The 10,603-nt window shown below is 47.7% G+C and overlaps 1 non-coding gene across 1 annotated transcript; it reads left to right on the top strand.

Moving 5' to 3' along the window:
• Positions 1-9,158: 9,158 nt before the first annotated feature.
• LOC119924011 lies at positions 9,159-9,296 on the top strand. The gene has a single exon (XR_005449024.1). It is a non-coding gene; the product is annotated as a small nucleolar RNA SNORA7 (small nucleolar RNA).
• The last annotated feature ends 1,307 nt before the right edge of the window (positions 9,297-10,603 follow it).

The raw sequence follows: 10,603 nt of genomic DNA, 5'->3' as shown, positions 1-10,603 counted from the left end.
GCACATAGTTAGAGCTTACCAAATACTATCGTTATCATTATTAATGCTTGATAATTATATTTTTGCATGCTTAATGTGTACAGAGCACTAAACTGAATGCTGAAGAGAGCAACCTGAAAAAGAATTGGTAGACATGTTCCCTGTCCACAAGGAGCTCACCGTCAAGGCGGGAAGTAGACATTAATCAGTCAACCGATCGGAGACATTTATTGAGCGCTTACTCAATAAATTGGCTAGGAAAGGGTGGATTTTTAGACTGTGAGCCCACTGTTGGGTAGGGACTGTCTCTATGTGATGCCAATTTGTACTTCCCAAGCGCTTAGTACAGTGCTCTGCACATAGTAAGCGCTCAATAAATACGATTGATTGATTGATTGATTACTGTGTGCAGAGCACTGAACTAAATACTTAGAGGAATACAATTTTAAAGATTGGGTAGACATGTTTCCTCAAGGAGCTTACAGTCTAGAGTAATCAACCTTACCTTCAGCATCAATATCCTGAGGGTCTGCAGATGCATTAAGTCTGGAGATGGTCACTGACTGATGGTGGGAAGAAGTGAATTAGCTAAATCCCCCTTGAGAAGGTGGAATTCCAGAGGGCTTTCGAGAGTGGAATATCTTCGGGCTGGGGAATTGAAAAGGGTGGTTTTCCAAACCAAAGGAAGGCTGGGAGACAGAGGTGGGAGGAGGAAGTGTTGAAAATGAGTCACAGTAAGAAGGTTATTTCTGGAGGGTTGGAAAGGTTATTTTTGGAGGGTTGGTTGAAGAGAGCGGATAACAAGGAGGAGAGCAGGTGGATGGCACTGTAGCCAGTGAAATCAACCCAACTACAACCCGTTATTCCTCTAAATTGTAAGCTCGTTGTGGGCAGGGACTGTGACTATTGACAGTAAGTGCTCAATAAGTACGATTGAACGAATATATTTTCTACCTAACAGGAGCTGATGCAGTCAGGTTCCCTGTACTAGAAGCTGTGTGTGTGTATATATGTGTGTGCAAACAAAGTATTGGGTAGTGGAAGCAGCGAACAAGTTCAGGCAGTGGGGAGGGTTGAAGACGAAGATAGAAAAAGATCTCCCTCCAGACTGTAAACTCGATGTGGGTAGAGAATGTGTCTACCAACTCTGTTGGGGTGGCGGAAGGGAGGCAATCTCAGGAATTCCCTTTAAATCAACCAAAATAATGTGAAAATCTGGATCTTTCCTTATCCCTGCTGGATAAGGAATTCAAAGATCATTTTGAATTCAATAACTGTCTCCTCTCCATAGAAAATCACCAGCAAATGTCCCGTCAGTTTCTTCACTCATTCCATCAATGGACTCTAACTTTGACTCTTCCCTCATCGACTGTAGAAAGTCAATGATGCCTCCAAAAAATGCCCAATGTCTCCACGGTGACGAGATTCCTCCTGCTGGGTTTCTCGAAGGTCCAGGAGCTGCAGTTGTTCCATGCCGCGCTGTTCCCCCTGGTCTACCTGGAGGCCCTGACGGGGAATCTCCTCATCGTCGCCACACTGCCCTCGACGGCGCGTCCACACCCCCATGCACTTCTTCCTCATCAGCCTGTCCGTCCTCGACCTCTGCCTCATCTCCTTCACCATCCCCAAATCCTTCACCATCTCTTTGACTAATAACAGTTCCATCTCCTTCCTGGGCTGTGTGACTCAGCGCTTACTGGTGATCTTGTTTGCTGCTTCGGAGTATTTTGTCCTCACGGCGATGTCCTATGACTGCTATACCGAAATCTGCCGCCACCTTCACTACGAGGCCATCATGGACCAAAGGGCCTGTGAGAAAATGACCACTGCCTCCTGGCTCAGCGGAGGGTTTTCGGGGTCCTATTTTCAGCTTCGACCTTCTCCCTGTCCTTCTGTGTGTCCAACGTCATCCAGCAGTTCTTCTGTGGTGTCCCCTCCTTGCTGAAGATCTCCTGCTGCGAGGACCACATCGCCATCTATGTGAGCGTGACCGTCAGGGTAGCGTTAGCAGTCGTCTGCTTTGTCCCTATCGTCATCTCGTACGTGCATATCTTCCCGGCCGTGCTGAGGATGTCGGCTGCCGAGGGCCGGGCCAAAGCCTTCTCCACCTGCCTGCCTCACCTCGACATCATAACTCTCTTCATCATGACTTGTTTCTGTGCTTACCTGAAGCCTCCATCAGGTTCCCCCTCGACACTGGACCTGCTAGGGTTCGTTTTCTACGCCGTGGTTCCCCCTACCCTGAGCCCCCTCATCTGAGGAACCAGAACATGAAGGCCGCCATCGGGAGAGTCATAAAGTGGAGATTTTTCCACCCTTTTCTCTGGAAAAAAAACAGTCTCCTTGTGTTGATATTGGCATCGCTCATCCCACTAAGACATCCTATAGAAAGGTACATGTGAACAGTTGTCTTTTCTGGCTGACTGGAGTCTTTCTCAGGGTCCGGATGAACGTCTCATAAGATCAATGTGTGATGGACAATCCCGCCTCAGAGGGAATTGCTCTGGGGTCGATACAAGCTAACAGGTTGGACCAAGTTTATAGCCATTCATTCATTCATTCATTCAATCGTATTGATTGAGAGTTTACTGCGCAGAGCATTGTATTAAGCTCTTGGGAAGTACAGGTTGGCAACATATAGAGGCAGTCCCTACCCAACAACGGGCTCACAGTCTAGAAGGAGGAGATAGACAACAAAACAAAACATGTGGAAAGGTGTCAAGGCATCAGAATAAACAGAAATAAAGCTAGATGCACGTCATTAGCAAACTAAGTAAAATAGTAAATATGTATAAGTAAAATAAATTGAGTAATAAATCTGTACAAATATATATACAGGTGCTGTGGGGAGGGGAAATAGGCAGGGCGGGGGTGATGAGGAAGAGGAGAGGAAAAAGGGGGATCAGTCTGAGAAGGCCTCCTGGAGTAGGTGAGCTCTCAGTAGGGCCTTGAAGGGAGGAAGAGAGCTAGCTTTGCGGATGTGCAGAGGGAGAGCGTTCCAGGCCGGGGGGAGGACATGGGCCGGGAGTCGATGGCGGGACAGGCGAGAACGAAGTACAGTGAGGAGATTAGCGGCAGAGGAGTGGAGGGGGCGGGCTTGGTTGTAGAAGGAGAGAACGGAGGTGAGGTGATGGAGAGCCTTGAAGCCAAGGGTGAGGAGTATTTGCTTGATGCGCAGGTTGACTGGCAGCCACTGGAGATTTTCGAGGAGGGGAGTGACATGCCCAGAGCGTTTCTGTATAAAGATGATCCGGGCAGCAGAGTGAAGTATAGTCTGAAGTGGGGAGAGACAGGAGGATGGGAGATCAGAGAGGAAGCTGATGCGGTAATCCAGTCGGGATGGGATGAGAGATTGAACCAGCAGGGTAGCTGGTTTGGATGGAGAGGAAAGGGCGGATCTTGGCGATGTTGCTGAGGTGAGACCGGCAGGTTTTGGTGACGGATTGGATGTGAGGGGAGAACGAGAGAGCGGAGTCGAGGATGACACCAAGGTTGCGGGCTTGTGAGACAGGAAGGATGGCAGTGCTGTCTACAGTGACCGGAAAGTCAGGGAGAGGGCATGGTTTGTGAGGGAATACAAGGAGTTCAGTTTTGGACACATTAAATTCTAGATGGCGGGAAGACATCCAGATGGACATGTCCTGAAGCCAGGAGGAGACCTGAGCCTGAATGGAGGGAGAGAGAGCAGGGGAAGAGACGTAGATTTATATCCCACAAGGGGCTAGATCATCATCCCCATTTTACAAAAGAGAGAACTGAAACTACAAAGAAGTGAAGTGACTTGTCCAGGGTCCCACACTAGACACGTGGCGGCGCCGGGATCATCATCCAGGTCATTCTGACTCCCAGACCTGAGCTCTATCCACTTGTCCATGCTGCTTCTCCTGGGTAAGTCATTTAACCTTCAGAATTAACCAAAGTATCTTTTCCTTCTCATCATCATCATCATCAATCGTATTTATTGAGCGCTTACTGTGTGCAGAACACTGCAGTAAGCGCTTGGGAAGTACAAGTTGGCAACATTGGTCTCAGACCATTGAAACTCTCCAAAATCTGTCTCACGTGATGTGGAAAAATTCCCTCCTTGTGTTGCATTCCGTAATATCGAGGTCTTTTTCTAAATAAACTTTATCTGTCCAACTCGCTAATTTTCTTTTCTGAGAGTGAACGTGTTATCAGTGCTGTGACTTGTGAAGCGAAGTAGTGTGATCTTGTGAAAACAGAATGGGCCTAAGAGCCATCCATTCATTCAGTCAATCGTTTTATTCATTCATTCAATCAATCATATTTATTGAGCGCTTACTGTGTGCAGAGCACTGTATTAAGCGCTTGGGACTTACAAGTCGGCAACCTATAGAGACGGTTCCCTACCCCACAACGGGCTCACAAGTCTAGAAGGGGGAAACAGACAACAAAACAAGCATGTAGAGTGTCAAAACCATCGGAATAAAGCGTTTATTATGTGCCAGGTAGTGTACTAAGCACTGGGATAAGGCAATTGGGTGGATAATAATAATGATGATAATGATAGCATTTGTTAAGCACTCACTATGTGTAAAGCACTGTTCTAAGCGCTGGGGAAGATACAAGGTGATCAGATTATCCCACGTGGAGCTCTCAATCTTAATCCCCATTTCACATATGTGGTAATTGAGGCACAGAGAAGTGAAGTGATTTGCCCAGATTTGCCCAAAGTCACACAGCTGATAAGTGGCGGAGCCGGGATTAGAACCCATGAACTCTGACTCCTAAGCCCGTGCTCTTTCCACTGAGCCACGCTGGATCACAGTTCATGTCTAACATAATAATAATACCTATTATTATTTTTATGGTATGTTAAGCCCTATGTGCAAGAGACTGTACTAAGCGCTGGGATGGATGCAAGCAAATCGGGTTGGACACAGTCAATGTCCCACATGGGGCTCACAGTCTTAATCCCCGTTTTCCAGATGAGGTAACTGAGGCACAGAGAAGTGAAGTAACTTGCCCAAGTTCACACAACAGACAAGTGGCAGATCAAGGATTAAAACCCAGGTCCTTCTTACTCCCAGGCTCTGTGTTCTATCTACTAGAACACACTGCTCCCCTCACCCCTTAGAAGGCCCGAGGCATGAGCTCTTACTGTGTGTAGAGCACCGTCAGAGCGCCTGAGTAGACTGTAAACTCATCCAAACTGCCAAGGCTGTGCCACAGTGCCAAATCCCAGCAGGCGGCTGCTCAGTAGCCATGGTTGGGCAGTGGATAATAATAATAATAATAGTATTTGTTACGCTCTTACTATGTGCCAAGTACTGTACTGAGCACTGGGGTGGATACAAGACAATCGGGATGGAGGGGTTTGTGATGTTTGGGGTAACTACAGTGGACAATGCCCTCCTTCTGCAAGCTCCCTGCTCGGTCTGAACCCCAGCATAGTTCCCGAGTGTGAGCATCTCCCCAGACTGGCTCCGACTCTTCCATCCTCCTCCTTGTCCTTTCCTGTCCCTCCACCCGCCTCCACTCCACCCGCCTCCACCAAAGTCACTCTCTCTGGGACAGCGTGGATCTGAGAGGCCCTGACCTTCATCCCCTTGGTCTTCTGGGTGGGGCAGGTCACAAAGTCTCCAAAAAGCTGGCTGCTGCACTTGGAGCACAAGATGTGCTCAATAAATTGTGGTGATGGACTACTGGATGGATGAATGGATAGATGGTTGGATGAGAGGAGATGGATTTGAGCAGTTGGATAAGATCTGTGTCCGTCTTTTACTCCCCTTCTTCCATCGGTCGTACCTAACCTAAAAGTGTGCCTTATTCTCCACCTCTTCACAGCTTTACTGAAGGACGTATCCTCCAAGAGGCCTTCCCTGACTAAGCCCTCTTTTCCTTTTCTTCCACTTCCTTCTGCGTCGTCCTGACTTGCTCTCTTTATTCATCCCCCTGCCAGCCCCACATAAGTTATGCCCATATCCGTAATTTATTCATATTAATGCCTGCTCCCACTCCAGACTGTAAGCTCATTGTGGGCAGAGAATGGGTCCATTATATTGTTATACTATATTCTCCCAAGTGCTTAGTACAGTGCTCTGCAGACCATAAGCATAGTATTGATAGACTCCTAAATTATTTTTATTAATCATCATCATCCTTAGTATTTACTGAGCACTTATTATGAGCACTCTACTGAAATCTTGGGAGAGTACGATACAACAAAATCAGCCAGCACATTCCCTGTCCATAGCAGACAAGCAGTCCAGAGAATGTAGCGTGGCTCAGTGGAAAGAACATGGGCTTGGGAGTCAGAGGTCATGGGTTCTAATCCCGGCTCTTCTACTTGTCAGCTGTGTGACTTTGGGCAAGTCACTTAATTTCTCTGTGCCTCAATTACCACATCTGTAAAATGGGGATTGAGACTGTAACCCCCTCGTGGGACAGGGGACTGTGTCCAATCTGTGTCCAAAGAAAGCACTTAAGAAATACCATAATAATAATAATAACTATTATTATTACCAATGCACCTGGAAGATACCCTAGAAAGCAATTACAAGAGCCCTTTAAATACACTGTTGTAAAATTCTGCATGGGGTAGCTGCGTCCAACCAAGGAAATATAAGTTCATGGGCTCCTGATCATAATCATAATTAATTATCATACTTCTAATTATCAACATTATCATTATTGCCTTTAATAGCAGTTTACATGCAAAAGGCTGTAACAAGTGCCGAGTAGAAACAAAATGATTAGCTCAGAATAACTCCCTGACCGTAAGAGGCTCAGAATATAAGAGAAAGTATGTATCAAATCCTCATGTTACAGACAGGTCCAGATAGGTTACGTTGGTCACCCAAGGTCACACAGCTGGTCAGTGGCAAGGTTGGCGTTAGAACTCGTGTCATGGCTCCCGGTTGCCCTCTAGACTGTAAGCTATTTGTGGGCAGGAAACATGCCTACCAAATCCTTTCTTTATCTTCCCCTCCAAACCCCATCCTCCACTTGATTTTCCCATCAACGTAGACGACCCACCATTCTTCCTGTCTCACAAGCCCAAAACCTTGGCATTACGCTAGACTCCTCTCTCTCATTCAACCTACAAATTCAATCCTTCACAAAATCCTGTTGGTCCCACCTTCATAATATCGCTAAAATCTGCCCTTTCCTCTCCATCTGAACTGCTACCACGTTAATCCATTCCCTAGTCTATCCCATCTTGATTACTTTATCAGCCTCCTTGCTGACCTCCCATACCTCCTGTCTCTCCCGACTCCAGTCCATACTTCACTCTGCTGCCCCGATCATTTTTCTATAAATGCTTTCAGTCCATGCTTCCGCACTCTTCGAGAACCTCCAGCGTTTGCCCATCCACCTCTGAATCAAATGGAAACTCCTCACCCCTGGGTTTAAAGCCCTCAATAACTTGTCCCCTCCTATCTCACCTCCCTACTCTCCTACTACAATGCAGAAAGCACGCTTCGGTCCTGTGGTAAATATGATTTATTAACTGAAGGACTGAACATCAGCACGAAGAAACGGAAATTTCGGCCTGTAGAGGAGTCTGAGGGAAACTCTTTTTAAGACTGTCCACAGAGCAGCTTTCAAATCCCGCTTCCTCAGGCTGTAGATGGGCGGGTTCATCTACACGGCATAGAACACGGACATCAGCAGGTTGATCACCGAGGAGGAGTGTGAGGGAGGCTTGAGGTAGCCAAACACTCCTGTGGAGAAGACGACGGTGACGACGATGAGATGGGGCAGGCAGGTGGAGAAGGCTTTGGCCCGGCCCTCGGCGGCCGGCATCCTAACAACGCCCCGGAAGATGTGCACATACGAGGCAATGATGGAAATGGAGCGTAGCGCAGCTATGGTTAGTGCAATGGTCACGCTCACGTTGATGGCAGAGTTGGTCTTCAAAGAAGGTGATCTTCAGCAGGGAGAGGACGTCGCAGAAGAAATGCTGAACAAAGGTGGGCCTGCAGAAGGACAAGGAGAAGGTGGAAGCTGAAAACAAGACCCCGAACAGCCCTCCGCTAAACCAGGAGGCGGCCGCCATCTTCCCACAAGCCCCTGGTTTCATGACGACCTCGTGGCGCCGGGGGAGACAGATGGCGACGTAGCCGTTGTAGGACATCGCCGTGGGGACGAAAAACTCCGAGGCAGGAAACAGGGCCACCAGGAAGAACTGAGTGGCACAGATCAAGAAGGAGATGGATCGGAAGTTAGTCAAGGAGATGTTGATGGATTTGGGGACGGTGACGGAGATGTAGCAGAGTTCGATGAGGGCCAGGTTCCTGAGGAAGAAGTACATAGGGGTGTGGAGGCGCCGGTCGAAGCGATGATCACGACGATGAGGAGATTCCCCATCATGGTCGCCAGGTAGACCAGGAGGAACAGCGCGGCGTGGACCAGCTGCAGCTCCCGGACCTCCGAGAATCCCAGCAGGAGGAATTCCCTCACCGTGGAGATGTTGGACATTCCTGAGGGATGATTTCGATTCCCTGCACAGGAAGAGGGAAGACATTAATTCACAGGCCTTGACGGCGTCGATAAAGGAATCAACATTAATTCCCGCAGGAGTAAATCAATCAATCGTACTGAGCACCTACAGAGTTCAGAAATATTAGTACAAATGATCCCTGCTGCCAAGGAATTCAAAGTTCACGGTCTCCTAGGAGTAGAATAGTGTAGTGGAAAGGGCACAATCCTTGGAGTCGGAGGACTTGGGTTCTAAGTCTGGCTCTACCACTTGCCTGTTGTGTGACCTTGGGCAGTATACTTAACTTCTATGAGTTTCAGATTCCTCATCTTTAAAATGGAAACCCAAGGCCTGTTCTCCCCGCTGCTGAAACTGTGAGCCCCGTGTAGGGTCGAGATCGTGTCCTACCTGATTACTTTGCATTTACCCCTGTACATAATACTGCAGTTGGTGTATAATTAGCATTTAACAAGAGCCACAAGTATCATTATTATTTGGGGAGACAGAAACTAAAATGCATTGCTGATAGGAGACTACCAGAGAGCGTAGAGTTGAACCTGGCTACTGCGAAATGTTGTAGGTCAATCAACGTATTTATTGAGCAGTTACTGTATGCAGAGGACTGTACTAAATGTTCGGGAGAGTCCAGCATAATGAAGTCAGTAGGTACATTCTCTGCCTCTGACGAGTTTATAGTCTAGAAGTGATTTTTTACTCAAACGAATATCCTCAGCCCCTCTCGGAGTCGCACCTGGAGACTTTCCAGTCGTCTACCAGTCTCGACTACGGGAGGGAAAGTCAATCAGAGGCCTACCCATTCCATTCATAGTTTAGGCAGTGGCTAGCGAGTGGAAGGTAATCTGTTACAAGTCAAAACTCCCCTGTGCTGGGCAGCAACGCGTGCGAGAGAGTAGAGGGCGGAGACTCAAGTTTACCACTGCCATGTGTTTACCAACAAGGGTTTATAGAGTAGTCATTGTGGTATGTGTATCCATAAAGTTTTCTTGGTAAAAATAAAGAAGTGTTTACCATCGCCTCCTTTCGGGCAGTGAAACTCTGTGTCTCCACCGTTGTCTTTGATCCACATTTTGATCCTTTGTCCATCTGCCTTTGACTCTTTCCCATGCCGCTGCTGCCCAGCACAGGTAAATCAATTTTGATGCTTCCGCTTAGACGTTTCCGTTATAGGTAGCCCTAGCGAGAGTATCTCTCAGTGGCATCGCTCTAAGCTTCATTAGCGTACACAAACTGCCCTGCCGTGGTAAGGCATTGATTCGTAGGAGAGCTTCCATTCAGAAGAGTTGATGATGGTGCCGGGGTTTTTCCGAGAATCGGTCACACTCTCTCATCCTTGACAATCACGTAACCGCCGAAAAAGTTTTTGACATACGGGAACCACTGACAGCCGAAGTGACTGCAGCATCGTGCCGATGCTCGATTGTAGCATCGGAGCCTGGCGGGTGGTTACCCTGCTAGCCAGGGTGGGGATGCTAGAGGGAGGAGAGCTGTGTCGGTGATGGGGCCACTGCTGGATAGACCATGGGTCTGGGAGTCAGAAGGATGTGGTTCCTAATCCCGGCTTCCTCACAAGTCTGTTGTGTTACCTTGGGCTAGTCACTTCACATCCCTGTGCCTCGGTTACCCCATCTGTAAAATGCGGATAAGAGTGTGAGCCCCATGATGGACAGGGACTCTGTCCAACCTAATTAACTTGCATCTAACCTAGCGCTAAGAACAGTGCTTAGCACACAATAAGCGCTTAACAGGTACCAATCAATCAATCAATCAATCACTCCCACTTATTGAGCGCTTACTGTGTGCAGAGCACTGTACTAAGCGCTTGGGAAGTACAAGTTGGCAACATATAGAGACGGTTCCTACCCAACAGTGGGCTCACAGTCTAGAAGGGGGAGGCAGAGAACAAAACTAAACATATTAACAAAATAAAATAAATAGAATAGATATGTACAAGTAAAATAAATAAATAAATGGAGTAATAAACATGTACAAACATATATACATATATACAGGTGCTGTGGGGAAGGGAAGGAGGTAAGGCGGGGGGAATGAGGGGGGGGGAGGAAGGAGAGGGATCAAGAGTAAGGAGGTACCTAGGTTATTGATGATTTATTATTGCTGGCAAGCCATTCTCCTCCTACAGGCCTGCTCTGTTTGGGG

The sequence above is a fragment of the Tachyglossus aculeatus genome, unplaced genomic scaffold (genome assembly GCF_015852505.1).
Source record: "Tachyglossus aculeatus isolate mTacAcu1 unplaced genomic scaffold, mTacAcu1.pri scaffold_75_arrow_ctg1, whole genome shotgun sequence".
NCBI lineage: Eukaryota > Metazoa > Chordata > Mammalia > Monotremata > Tachyglossidae > Tachyglossus > Tachyglossus aculeatus.
The sequence above is the reverse complement of the archived record's forward strand: the minus strand, read 5'-3'. Positions and strand labels throughout refer to the sequence as shown.